At 38.0% G+C, this 15,213-nt stretch overlaps 1 long non-coding RNA gene across 1 annotated transcript in view; it reads left to right on the plus strand.

Moving 5' to 3' along the window:
* The window catches only part of LOC139036101 (uncharacterized), a 64,940-nt gene that overhangs the window by 18,898 nt on the left and 30,829 nt on the right, over positions 1–15,213 (plus strand). The window contains exon 3 of the long non-coding RNA XR_011488845.1: positions 11,332–11,383. This is a non-coding gene — a long non-coding RNA (uncharacterized lncRNA). The remainder of the gene's footprint in view (positions 1–11,331; positions 11,384–15,213) is intronic.

Here is a 15,213-nt window from a genome sequence, read left to right on the forward strand (position 1 = left end):
TGGAGACAGGATATATTTGAGGGATATTAATAACATAGAACAGAAATCACTTGCTGACCAAATAAACATAAAGGCAATGGATGGTGTCTAGATTTCAGGTTTCAATGGCTGGGTGAGTCACTGAGATAGAGAAAAGAAATCTTGGAAAAGCTTTGAATGAGTAGTATAATCATCTTAGGTGGACATACAGGTGAATATTCCCACTAAGCAGGTGTCTGTATGCAGTAGATGTGGGAGAGGAGCCAAGATGGAGGATTGCACATCACAGGCCAGGTGATTATTTAGTGCATGTGATCACCTAGGAAGATAAGAAAATAGATTCTAGGGTAGAATTCTGGAGGAGAATACGTTTACAGGATGAACAGGAGAATCCCCAACAGGTGTTAGTAGTCAGACAGGTGGAAAGAACATGAGAAAAGCTATTGTAAGGGAAGCCAGAGTGAGGGATAGTTCAGAAGTGGGGAATGATAATAGTGGCACTTGTTCCTGAATGAAACATTTCTCTTGGATTGGTATAGGCAGAAGCCAGTCCTTGGAGGTTTTTACATTGAAGGGAAGTGAGAAAATAGACTGCAACTCTGCAGTGACTTTAAAAGTTATTGTTGGACAAGTATAAGTGATATATGAGCATTTGACTTACTGTTTAAATGAAATCATTGCAATTAGCTTTCTCTGATATATACCAGCATATGTGATAATTTTATTTTTGTGCATTGTTAGAAAACTAATTGTTAATCTCCAGATGCTTATGCACCATTTTTTTAACTTTATTTATGCAGCTTCAAGTACAGTTGATTTCTGATGTCATGTTAGTTTCTGCTATACAGCTAAGTGAATCAGTTATACATACATCTTCTCTTTTTTAGATTCCTTTCCCAATAAGTCATTACAGAGTACTGAGTTGAGTTCTCTGTGCTGTACAGAATGTCTTTTTGGTTATCTATTTGTTGGTTACCTATTTGTTGGCTGTCTATCATAGCATGCATATGTCCATCCCAATCACCCAATTTATCCCTCCTCCCCATTCTTCTGGACTTCCCTGGTGGCTCAGATGACCCAGGGTTCGATCCCTGGGTCAGAAAGATCCCCTGGAGAAGAGAATGTCAACCCACTCCAATATTCTTGCCTGGAGAATTCCATGGACAGAGGAGCATGGTGGGCTACAGTCCATGGGATTGCAAAGAATCAGATCTGACTGAGCAGCTAACACTTCCCATTTCTCCTGGTAATCATGAATTTTTTTTTTTTTCTATATCTGTGATTCTGTTTCTATTTTGTAACTAGGTTCATCTGTACCATTTATTTTAGAGTCCATGTATAAGTGGTAATTTATGATATTTGTCTTTGTCAGATTTGCTTCACCGCAAATGGCATTATTTCATTCTTTTTATGGCTGAGTAGTATTCCATTGTGTATACATATATACACACACCACATCTCCTTAATCCATTTGTCTGTTGATGGACATTTAGGTTACTTTCATGTCCTGGCTTTTGTAAATACTGTTGCAGTGAACATTGGGGTGCATGCATCTTTTTGAATATGTGTTTTTTTCAGATATATTTGCAATCATATGGTAGCCCTATTTTTAGTTTTTAAAGGAACCTCCACACCTTCACTAGCATTTATTGTCTGTAGACTTTTAGATGATGGCTGTTCTGACTGGTGTGAGGTGGTACCTTATTGTAGTTTAGATTTGCATTTTTTTAAAATAATGAGCACTGTTGAGCATCCTTTCATGTGCCTCTTGACCATCTGTATGTCTTTTTTTAAAAAGAAATATCTATTTAGATCATTTGCCATTTTGGAGTTGGGTTGTTTGTTTTCTTTTACATTGAGCTGTGTGAGCTGCTTGTATATTTTGGAGATTAATCCCTTGTCAGTCGCTTCATTTGTGATACTTTCTCCCATTCTGTGGATTGCCTTTTTGTTTTGTTTATGGTTATGGTTTCCTTTGCTGTGTAAAAGCTCTGAAGTTTAATTAGATTCCATTTGTTTATTTTTGTTTTTATTTTCATTGCTCTAGAAGGTGGATCAAAAAAGATCTTACTGTGATTTATGTCAGAGAGGTTCTGCCTGTGTTTACCTTTGAGAGTTTTATAGTGTCCAGTCTTACATCTAGGTCTTTGATCCATTTTTGAGTTGATTTTTGTGTATGGTATTAGGGAGTATTCTGTTTTCATTATTTTACATGTAGCTGTCCAGTTTTCATAGCACCACCTATAGAAGAGACTGTTTTTCTTCCATTGTATGTTCTTGCCTCTTTTGTCATAGATTAGGTGACCATAGTTGCTTGGGTTTATCTCGACTTTCTATCCTGTTCCATTGATCTATATTTCTGTTTTTGTGCCAATACCACACTGTTTTGATGACTGTAGCTTTGTAGTATAGTCTGATGTCAGGGAGCCTGATTCCTCCAGCTCCATTTTTCTTTCTCAAGATTGCTTTGGCTGTTTGGAGTCTTTCATGTTTCCATACAAATTGTAAATTCTTTTCTTCTAATTCTGTGAAAAATGCTAATTCATTGGGATTGTATTGAATCTGTAGATTACTTTGGGGGGTATGGTCATTTTTGACAACATTGATTCTTCCAAGCCAAGAGCATGGTATATCTCTCCATCTGTTTGTGTCACCTTTTATTTCTTTCATCCGTATCTTATAGTTTTTGAAGTATAAGTCTTTTGCCCCCTTGGGTACGTTTGTTTCTAGATATTTTATTCTTTTTGATGTGATGGTAAATTAGATTGTTTCCTTAATTTCTCTTTCTGATCTTTCACTATTAGTGTATAGGAATGCAAGAGATTTCTGTGTTTTAATTTTGTAGCTTGCAACTTTACCAAATTCATTGATGAGCTCTGGTTTTCTGGCAACATCATTAGGAGTTTATATGTATAGTATCATGTCATCTGCAAACAGTGACATTTTACTTCTTTTCCTTTTTCACTTTTATTATGAAATTTAAAAATATTACTATATGTATTTTTAGATATTTTATATTACATATAGCTTATTTTATATATAATAGAAACATAGCATATTTATGTACATATGTATTCACACATACATATAATTTTGCATATTTTATATTCATTTCATTTATAGCACAAGATAAATATATTATCATTATTTGCCATAATTATGTTCTACAAGGTTGCCACAAACACTGAATTAGTGAGTACTAGACCACTGCTCCTAGAAGTAAATACCGTTCTTCAAGCCTCTGGTCACATTTTGGTCTCATTTCATCAAGCAGCCAAAGTACAATCTTGCTTTATGTGTGTTCATGTTTGAATACACCTTCTTTACTATACTGCTAATTCATTAATATCAAACTCACAGCCAAGTCTGACTGCCCCTGAGTGAAGCTTATGCAACACATGTATTTTCTCCATAAGTCACACCATAGCCTTCTCAGGTTTAGGGCACTAGATAGCTCTGCACCTCCATGCTTGTGAACTGTTTAAAAAGAGAGATTACCAGAAAAGAAGGAGGTAAAAAGATGCCAAACTATGTCCCAGTAGACTGAGAAAAGGACACTTGTACAGTATGAGACTTGGAATAAAGCAGAGTCCCACTGTATTCAGCCTTAACCAGGAACATGTGCCTGGTGACACAGACTTTTCAATGTTCTGCATACATCTGCGAGTAACTACAAAAGCACTTCAGTTATTTACTTTGGAATTAAAATCAATTTTAATGAGTTGGCAACTTCACAAATACAGAATCCATGAATAATGAGGATCACCTTTGAAAGGTTATGTATGTATGACGTAAATAAGGGCAAGTGTGTATACATGTGAAATATTGGGCTCGATGAATCAAAAGCTGGAGTCAAAATTGCTGGGAGAAATATCAACAGCCTTGGATATACAGTACGAGGAGAGTGAAAAAGTTGGCTTAAAGCTCAACATTAGGAAAACTAAGATGTCATCTGGTCACATCACTTCATGGCAAATAGATGGGGAAACAGCGGAAACAGTGTCAGACTTTATTTTTTGGGGCTCCAAAATCACTGCAGATGGTGATTGCAGCCATGAAATTAAAAGATTCTTACTCCTTGGAAGGAAAGTTGTGACCAAACTAGACAGCATATTAAAAAGCAGAGACATTACTTTGCCAACAAAGGTCCATCTAGTCAAGGCTATGGTTTTGCCAGTGGTCATTTATGGATGTGAGAGTTGGACTGTGAAGAAAGCTGAGCACCGAAAAATTGATGCTTTTGAACTGTGGTGTTGGAGAAGACTCTTGAGAGTCCCTTGGACTGCAAGGAGATCCAACCAGTCCCTGCTCAAGGAGATCAGTCCTGGGTGTTCATTGGAAGGACTGATGCTGAAGCTGAAACTCCAATACTTTGGCCACCTCATGCGAAGAGTTGGCTCATTGGAAAAGACCCTGATGCTGGGAGGGATTGAGGGCAGGAGGAGAAGGGGACGACAGAGGATGAGATGGCTGGATGGCATCACCAACTCGATGGGCATGAGTTTGAGTAAACTCTGGGAGTTGGTGATGAACAGAGAGGCCTGGCGTGCTGCGACTCATGGGGTCGCAAAGAGTCAGACACGACTGAGTGACTGAACTGAACTGAACCACTCAAATGGCAGAAAATGAAGAGGAACTAAAGAGCCTCTTGATGAAGGTGAAAGAGGAGAGTGAAAAAGCTGGCTTGAAACTCAACATTCAGAAAACCAGGATCATGACATCTGGTCCTATCACTTCATGGCAGATAGAAGAGGAAAAAAATGGAAACAGTGACAGAGTTTATTTTCATGGGCTCCAAGACATGATACTATACATAGCGAATCCTAATGATGCTTCCAGAAAACCAGAGCTCATCAATGAGTTTGGTAAAGTTGCAAGTTACAAAATTAATACACAGAAATCTCTTGCATTCCTATATACTAATAATGAAAGATCATTGCTGATAGTGACTGCAGCCATGAAATTTAAAAGATGCTTGCTTCTTGGAAGGAAAGTTATGACAAACCTAGACAGCATATTAAAAAAGAAAGACATCACTTCCCCACAAAGGTCCGTATAGTCCAAGCTATGGATTTTCCAGTAGTCATATACCAATATAATATTTGGATCATTAAGAAGGCTGAGTGTCAAAGAATTGATGCTTTTGAATTGTGGTACTGGAGAAGACTTTTGAGAGTCCCTTGGACTGCAAAGAGATCAAACCAGTCAATCCGAAAGGAAATCAGTCCTGAATATTCATTGGAAGGACTGTTGCTGCAACTTAAGCTCCAATGCTTTGGCCACCTGATGTGAAGAGCCAACTCATTGGAGAAGACCCTGATGCTGGGAGAGATTGAGGGCAGGAGGAGAAGGAGGTGGCAGAGGATAAATTAGTTAGCTAGCATCACCAACTCAATGGACATGAATTTGAGCAAACTCCAGGAGATAGTGAAAGACAGAAGACCCTGGCATGCTGCAGTCCACAGAATCACAAAGAGATGGACATGACTCATTGGAAAAGACCCTGATGCTGGGAAAGATTGAAGGCTAGAGGAGAAGGGGAGGACAGAGGATGAGATGGTTGGATGGCATCATCGACTCGATGGACATGAGTTTGAGTAAACTCCGGGAGTTGGTGATGGACAGGGAGGCCTAGCGTGCTACTGTCCATGGGGTTGCAGAGTCGGACACAACTGAGCGACTGAACTGAACTGAACCAGTCTGACCCAGTACAGCTTTTTGAATCCTGGCAAAACCATTACATCTGAGAAGTATGCTCAGCAAATCAATGAGATTCTCCTGAAAACTGCAGTGCCCACAGCTGGCATTGGTCCACAGAAAGGGCCTAATTCTTCTCCATGACAATTCCTGACCACATGTTGTACAACCAATGCTTCAAAATTTGAATAAATTGAACTCTGAAGTTTTGTCTCACCTGCCATATTCACCTGACATCTCACCAACCAACTTTCACTTCTTCAAGCATCTTGACAGCTTTTTGCAGGGAAAATGTTTCCACAACCAGCAGGATTCAGAAAATGCTTTCCAAGAGTTCATCAAATCCCAAAGCACAGATTTTTATGCTTCAGTAATAAACAAACTTATTTCTTATTGGCAAAAATGTGTTGATTGTAATGGTTCCAATTTTGATTAATAAAGATGTATTTGGGCCTAGTTATAATAATTTAAAATTCATGGTCTGAAACTGCAATTATCCACTCCAGTATTCTTGCCTGGAGAATCCTGTAGACAGGAGCCTGGTAGGCTGCTGTCCATAGGTTCTTGCAGAGTCGGATACAACTGAAGCGACTTAGCATGCATGCATGCATTGGAGAAGACAATGGCAACCCACTTCAGTATTCTTGCCCAGAGAATCCCAGGGACAGAGGAGCCTGGTGGGCTGCCATCTATGGGGGTTGCACAGAGTCGGACACAACTGAAGTGACTTAGCAGCAGCAGCAGCAACCTAATAAAACACACAGTTGATCTAAGATTTTGGTCACTGCATGTAATTAATTTGAGTGCTCCCTAAATGAATGGCAGAACTATCTAAAAAATACCTTAATTTTTACTACCTGAGTAACATTTTATTTTAGTTTGGTTGGTTTCATGCTCATAAACTAAAGAAACACATCCAGCATTTGTCACTAAGTTAACATCTTGTATGCGCATGCTAAGTCACTTCAGTCATGTTAGACTCCTCTCTCCGTGGGATTCTCCAGGCAAGAATACTGGACTGAGTTTCCATGCCCTCCTCTAGGGACTGAACCCACGTCTCTTACATGTCCTGCATTGGCAAGCAGGTTCTTTACCACTCACATCCCTGGGAAGCCCAACTTAACATCATAAGTGTGTTTAAAAGATTGTGATAACAAAATGTTGATGGTGTTTTTCTGCAAGCAGTGTATTGAGAAATGGTAGCTCAGTGTCTCCAGAAATCGAATTGCACCCCAAGTTTCCAGAAAATTTTTTATTTCTTTTTTTTCTTTTTTTGACTGCGTTGGGTCTTAGTTGTGTCCTGTGGGATCTTAGTTCCCTGACCAAGGATTGAACCCATGTCCCTTCATTGCAGGGTGGTTTCTTAACCATTGGACCAACAAGGGAGTCCCAAGTTTTTTATTTCTAAGATTGCCCTACAAAAAGAATCATCTCTCATAGGACTTTATCAAAGCTGATTACAGCGGAGAAAACAACTCCTTTTAGCTTCAAAATCATGTTTTAAAAAATGGAAAACAGAGTAATTTAAACTATTTCTTGCTATCCCAGTTTGGTTTTATGGTTGTAATATGGCTATTAGGTTTGGACAGAGAGCCTATTTTTGTTTTACTCCCTTTAGTAAGAATCATTCTTCTGCCACATTGAACTGAAGTGTTTATTCAGTAAAACTTGCTCATACAATGAAGCCAAAGCTGTTTTAGTATACATCATAAGGAACCATTATGAATAACTGAAACTCACTTCATTCCACTCACAACTAGTTAGGGGCTTATATTATGTAAAAAGCTGTTAAGTATTAGTTTTCTTTATCTGCGTATAATGTTGAAGCATGATACAATAGCAGTTGGTGTATTCAGTTAAACATTATTATGTAATGTATCACTTTAGGATTTCAAGAGCTTAAAATCCAACATTTCCAAAGAATATTAATGTAGCCCCTACTAACTAATGGGGGCACTATGCTAAATATTTTGTATATGTTAACAGATTAATCTATTTGCCTAAGATCTGTGTTGTTAGTCACTCAGTCATGTCCAACTCTTTGCGACCCCTTGGACTGTAGCCTGCCAGGCTTCTCCAACCATGGGATTTTCCAGACAAGAATACTGGAGTGGATTGCCATCTCCTTTTCCAGGGGATCTTGTCGACCCAGGGATTGAACCCAGGGCTTCCCTGGGGGCTTGGCAGGTAAAGAATCCACCTGCAGTGTGGGAGATCTGGGTTCGAATCCTGGGTTGGGAAGATCCCCTAGAGAAGGAATGGCTACTCACTCCAGTATTCTGACTGGAGAATCCCATGGACCATATAGTCCATGGGGTCACAAAGAGTCAGACACGACTGATAGACTTTCACTTTTTTCTCCTGCATTGCAAGGAGGCTCTTTACTGTCTGAGCCACCAGGGAAGCCTAAGATTACAAAGCTAATTTCAGAGGCAGAATCAGAATAGAATGTGCATCACTGGAATCTCATTCTAGGGTGTTATAAATTTCATAAATCATTTACTCTGTGCATCTAGAATAGTCCAGAAAATTTCTTCCTTTCTCAGTCTTAAATTATATATTTTACAAAAGAAAAAAATGATGCAAGGGCAGTCGGAAGAATGTCCTTCCTGAAAATGTTATGCATTGTGTTGCTTTGTTGTTTTCTCTTAAACTTTTCTGTGGTTCTAGAATTACTTCTGGAAACAAACTATTTTCATACAGCAGCCCAAAGCAGATTTTGTAAGAAAATAGGTTAACATAGGAGACTTTTCAAAGTGAAGTCATGGAACATCTATCCTGTTTCGTAATATGGCTCATGATTGACCTGTAGCTTTGTGTAAGCATTCTAAGAAACCAAAAGGGAAAGGGGAAACACACCTCTGCTACCATCTCCCAGGATTGCAATGTATGGCAAAACCCACTACAATATTGTAAATTACCCTCCAACTAATAAAAATAAATGGGAAAAAAAAATTCAGGCAGTCCTTCAAAGGGCCTGCATAACAGTCCACAGTGGCTTTGCAGATGCGTGCAGACCTTCAAACAAACACTGTCTTGAGGTTGTGAAACAGCAGCCCAAGCTGGCAACTGTTTAAGTCGTGATGCAGTCACTGACATTTCCCAAGTGGCCAAAGGTTTGATTTCACGCCCAGTTCCAATATTTATAATCATTTTGCCCTGCTCCTTTCTGTATTTTAATTTTTCCAAATGGCTGCAAGTGTGCCCCCAAAGGAAATGATTTTGAAAAGACAACTTCGTTCACTAGCTCCAGGGTGGTTTTTTTCTTTGATTTTTTTTTTTTTTTTTTTAATTTTTATTAGTTGGAGGCTAATTACTTTACATCATTACAGTAGTTTTTGTTATACATTGATATGAATTAGCCATGGATTTACATGTATTCCCCATCCCAGTCCCCCCTCCCACCTCCCTCTCCACCCAATCCCTCTGGGTCTTCCCAGTGCACCAGGCCCGAGCACTTGTCTCATGTACCCAACCTGAGCTGGTTATCCATTTCACCCTAGATAATATACATATTTCAATGCTGTTCTCCTGAAACATCCCACCCTCGCCTTCTCCCAGAGTCCACAAGTCTGTTCCATACATCTGAGTCTCTTTTTCTGTTTTGCATATAGGGTTATCGTTACCATCTTTCTAAAGTCCATATACATGTGTTAGTATACTGTATTGGTCTTTATCTTTCTGGCTTACTTCGCTCTGTATAATTATGACCCAGCAATCCCACTTCTGGGCATACACACCAAGGAAACCAGATCTGAAAGAGCCACATGCACCCCAATGTTCATCGCAGCACTGTTTATAATAGCCAGGACATGGAAGCAACCCAGATGCCCATCAGCAGATGAATGGATGAGGAAGCTGTGGTACATATACACCATGGAATACTACTCAGCCATTAAAAAGAATTCATTTTCTTTGATTTTTAAAAATTTTTTGTTCAGTAGCTCAGTGATTTTCAAACTGTGTGTCACAGATAATTAGTGAAGAATGAAATGAATTTAATGGGTTACAACTACATTTTGAGATCTAGGGGAATAGACTAAAAATATTATTAAAAGCATTGTAAGAAGTGGGAGTATTTTTTAAACTTTTGTGCCAAATATGTGTGTATGTATATAAAGTAGTACATAAATTCCTAGAATGCTTACTGACCAGTGAAAGTTATTGCCTAGATGCTGGAGAGGGTGTGGAGAAAAGGGAACCCTCTTACACTGTTGCTGGGAATGCAAACTAGTACAGCCGCTATGGAAAACAGTATGGAGATTTCTTAAAAAACTGGAAATAGAACTGCCATATGACCCAGCAATCCCACGTCTGGGCATACACACCGAGGAAACCAGATCTGAAAGAGACACGTGCACCCCAATGTTCATCGCAGCACTGTTTATAATAGCCAGGACATGGAAGCAACCTAGATGCCCATCAGCAGACGAGTGGATAAGGAAGCTGTGGTACATATACACCATGGAATATTACTCAGCCATTAAAAAGAATTCATTTGAATCAGTTCTAATAAGATGGATGAAACTGGAGCCCATTATACAGAGTGAAGTAAGCCAGAAAGATAAAGACCATTACAGTATACTAACACATATATATGGAATTTAGAAAGATGGTAGCGATAACCCTATATGCAAAACAGAAAAAGAGACACAGATGTACAGAAAAGACTTTTGGACTCTGCGGGAGAAGGTGAGGGTGGGATGTTTCAAGAGAACAGCATCGAAACATGTATATTATCTAGGGTGAAACAGATCACCAGCCCAGGTTAGATGCATGAGACAAGTACTCGGGCCTGGTGCACTGGGAAGACCCAGAGGGATCGGGTGGAGAGGGAGGTGGGAGGGGGGATCGGGATGGGGAATACATGTAAATCCATGGCTAATTCATGTCAATGTATGACAAAAACCACTACAATATTGTAAAGTAATTAGCCTCCAACTAATAAAAATAAATGAAAAAAAAAGAAAGTTATTGCCATACATACTTCATGTGATGGGAGTTTCTGTGTTATTTTGAACACTTTAAAAATAGTGATGTAATCCCTTTCCCAAATTTGGTCTTTGGGTTTGTGTTCAGCTACCATTCTTTATTTCTAGACAAATCGAGTAGCGAATCAGTGGGTGCACTGTCATGTCATCACTTGAAGTTAGGAGAAAGTATTAGTATTTTATCTTATGTCTGCATAGAAGTCAGCTCTGGATCTACTCAATTGTGATCTGATGTGGAGAGCACTGGTAAAGATCATTACATATCTTTTCTATTTAGGTTTTTACTTGGTTTTCGGACCTTTGCTTGAGAGAATTGTTTTCAACTAATTATTGGCATTTAAATCCTGAACAGACAAATTTGATGTGAATATCAAGTTATCTGGTATTTTATTTTCTCAGGTTAATGTGACTAATTTAAAGAAATTACTTACAAAGTAGTATTAACTTAATGAAAATTAAATATCACCTATTCAATCATATCTATTCATAAATTTAAAATAAAATTCTATAATTATGTTCCAATAAAATTTTTAAAAAATAAACTTTTGGTGGAGTACATTAGCATTAATGTATTAAAATATATTTCATATTATTTGATATATTTTGTTTGAGATGGTTATAACCATTTATCATATCTCATCTAATCCTTTTCTTGTATTTTTAGCTAAAATTGACCAAGAAGCAGAGGAGAACTCACTGACAGAGACTCATAAGTGGTGAGAAATTATTTTCCTTTAATATTTGTTCTCAGAGTAGGCTTATAAACCACTTAATGTGACTTTCAAGGAGTCAATCATTAGCTCAGTTTTTATTTTGAAGCATAAAAGAAACTAACAGTGTATTTTAATTATACATTGAATTTCTGACTTTTATTTTTATAATTCTGGATGATATATAAACCTGTTATATCAAATTATTGTGACTAGATAACTTATTAGCACCTTCTCTTTAGAATAGGTTTTAGGACTGTGGAAATACAGCAGAAAGGAAACTATTTCAAGAAAAAGTGTGAAGGGTTTGGTTATAGGACATGAGTTTCCATGTGCAAAAGCAGAGCTTAAGTGGGCCCCCTGAGTTCCCCTTGCCTGACCCTTGCTCTCACAGTAGAGGTTTGCCATCATCAGTTCAGTTCAGTCGCTCAGTCGTGTCTGACTCTTTGTGACCCTATGGACTGCAGCACGCCAGGCTTCCGTGTCCATCACCAACTCCCGGAGTTTACTTAAACTCATGTCCATCGAGCCGGTGATACCATCCAACCGTCTCATCTTCTGTCCTCCCCTTCTCCTCCCGCCTTCAATCTTTCCCAGCATCAAGGTCTTTTCCAAAGAGTCCGTTCTTAGCATCAGGTGGCCAAAGTATTGGAGTTTCAGCTTCAGCATCAGTCCTTCCAATGAATATTCAGAGCTGATCTCCTTTAGTATGGACAAGTTGGATCTCCTTTCAGTCCAAGGGACTCTTAAGAGTCTTCTCCAACACCATAGTTCAAAAGCATCAATTCTTTGGCGCTCAGCTCTCTTTATAGTCCAACTCTTATCCATACATGACTACTGGAAAAACGATAGCTTTGACTAGGTGGGCCTTTGTTGGCAAAGTAATGTCTTTGCTTTTTAATATACTGTCTACTTTGGTCAAGAAGCACATGTCTTAATTTCATGGCTGCAGTCACCATCTGCAGTGATTTTGGAGCCCCCAAAAGAAAGTCTATCACTGTTTCCACTGTTTCCCCATCTATTTGCCATGAAATGATGGGACTGAATGCCATAATCTTCATTTTTTGAATGTTGAGTTTTAAGCCAGCTCTATTACTCTCCTCTTTCACTTTCATCAAGAGGGCTCCTCAGTTCGTCTTTGCTTTCTGCCATAATGGTGTCATCTGCACATCTGATGTTATTGATATTTCTCCTGGCAATCTTAATTCCAGCTTGTGCTTCATCCAGCCCGGCATTTCACATGATGTACTCTGCATATAAGTCAAGTAAGCAGGGTGACAGTATACAACCTTGACATACTCCTTTCCCAATTTGGAACCAGTCTGTTGTTCTATGTCCAGTTATAACTGTTGCTTCTTGACCCGCATACAGATTTCTCAGGAGGCAGGTAAGGTGTTCTGGTATTCCCATCTCTTTAAGAATTTCCCACAGTTCCCCAGAGAGAGAGAGAGATTGATTTTAAGGAATTTGCTCACAACAGTGGCTGCCTGACTTCATTTTATAAACAGTTCTCCCTCCATCGTGATTTTAGTCTGTTATCACAGCAGAGCTGGCATTCCTGATTATCCTCTGCAGTTGACCCTGTATTGGGGCAGTGGTGTTCTTATAACAAGATATTTAGTTTTACTTTGCACCTCACCAGAGACCAAGTGACAAATTGGTGGGAGATGTATGTGGCGTAATTTCTAGAACAAGTTGAGAGTCATTTATAGACTGTGAGTTGGGCTATAAATGTCCCGGGCATCTTTTCTACACCAAAAGAGAAGGTCCCCAAAGGTTTTGAGGACATGCGTTGTTGCATATTCCCACCAAGGCTGCTATGAAGGAAGGCGGCCAGTGAGGTGCCAGGGCCCTGACGGTCCATTTTGAATGGCACCTGGGAAACCACACCATGTGCCTAGACCAGCTTCCTTAGCCTTCCTCCACCATCCAGGGTTGTAGAGATGGAATACCTTGGTTTTTGCAGTATGTATAATTTTTTCAAGTGTGAACAGTAAGAGATTTTACTAGAAAAGCATATTCACATGAAAATGTGTTGTAAACTGCACAAACCTGTTTTCAGCTTACTTTGAACGGAGTTTTACTCATTTGTGTTTATATTTGACTACTTAGAAAATAAAAAGCCTTGACTCTTATTCATTTTAAAATGGATAGTGAGCTCTCCTCAACAAACTAGTTAGGATTCTTTTCTGCGGTGGAATATTATTTTTTCAGGTCATTTTATGATTCCCTAACTAAATAAAAGTAGTCAAATGGTTAGTATTTCTAACTAAGAAATGGTTAGTAAGCTTTTAAAGCAAATCAAATCATTTTTATATTCCATTTCTTACCATAACAGTATTATGTGCTAATTTTGTCTTTTTATTCATACAATTTTGCTATCAATCTGAGAAGTGGGACTTCAAGTTCCTATTTTGTATGTACAAAATTATGTAACTTTTAGATAAATTGTTTGATGGAACTCTTCAGTTCTCCCAGAAAGTAAGACAACTGAGCAGATGAGTGTTGATCCGCACACCCAAAGTCCAAATACATGTTGGATAAGCATGCTCTCATCTTCAGATGATTTCAGTGGCGATGCCAAGAGGTCACTTTGTCTTACAGGGCTTCACCAGAATTCTGTTCCATTAGGTGCAACCCAACTGAATGTGTTAATTTCAGCCTCTGTTTTATTTCTTCTTAATTACCATCCACAGCTTTCTTCAATTATGGCAAAATATCACCATACCAAATATGATTACTCAGTGTCTGTATCAACTCACAGGTAGAGAATGTAGCAATTCTAGATTTGTCTAATAAGTGGCCATTCCTTTACATCTATACTTAAAAATAATGAGAATGAGAGTTATAAAACTAACTGCACACATTCAGTGGTCCTTATTTATAAATTATGGCTAGCTTAAAAATTATCTTAGAATTTCTTTTTTTTAACTCCATGGGTAAAAATCATACTTTATGGTGACAATGATTTTGAAATACAAAAATAGAAGATTTTCTTTTAATTTTTTACTCTTTTTTAATTAAAGTATAGTTGATTTACAAAGTTGTGTTAATTTTAGGTATACAGCAAAGTGATTCAGTTATACATATATCTTTTTTCAGATTATTTTCCCTTATGGGTTATTATAAAATGTTAAGTATAGTTCCCTGTGCTATACAGTAGGTCCTTGTTGGTTATTTTTTTCTACATAGTAGTGTGTATATGTTATTCTCAAACTCATAATTTCTGACTCCCCACAGCTTTCTCCTTTGGTAACCATAAGCTTGTTTTCTCTATCTGTAAATCTATTTCTGTTTGGTATATAAGTCCATTTGTATCATTTTTATTAGATTTCATATATAAGCAATATCATATATTTTTCTTTCTTATGTAACTTAGTATGATAATCTCTAGATATATCTATGTTTCTCCAAAAGGCATTATTTCATTATTTTTCATGTTTGAGTACTATTCCATTATATATATATATATATAAACACACACACACACATATATATACTACATCTTCCTTATCCATTCAGACAATTAGGTTGCTTCCTTGTCTTGGCTATTGTAAACAGTGCTGCAATGAACATTGGAGTACCTATATATTTTCAAATAATAGTTTTCTCTGGATATATGCCCAGGAGTGAATTGCAGGATAATATAGTAGCTCTATTTTTAGTTTGTTAGGGAATGCCCATACTGTTTTCCATAGTGGCTGTACCAATTTACATTCCCACCAACATTGTAGGAGGGTTCCCTTTTCTCCACATTCTCTCCAGCATTTGCTATTTGTACACCATTCTGACTGGTGTGAAGTGATACCTCATTATAGTTTTGATCTGTATTTCTC

This window comes from Odocoileus virginianus, chromosome 7 (assembly GCF_023699985.2).
Source record: "Odocoileus virginianus isolate 20LAN1187 ecotype Illinois chromosome 7, Ovbor_1.2, whole genome shotgun sequence".
In the NCBI taxonomy this organism is placed as follows: Eukaryota; Metazoa; Chordata; class Mammalia; order Artiodactyla; family Cervidae; genus Odocoileus; species Odocoileus virginianus.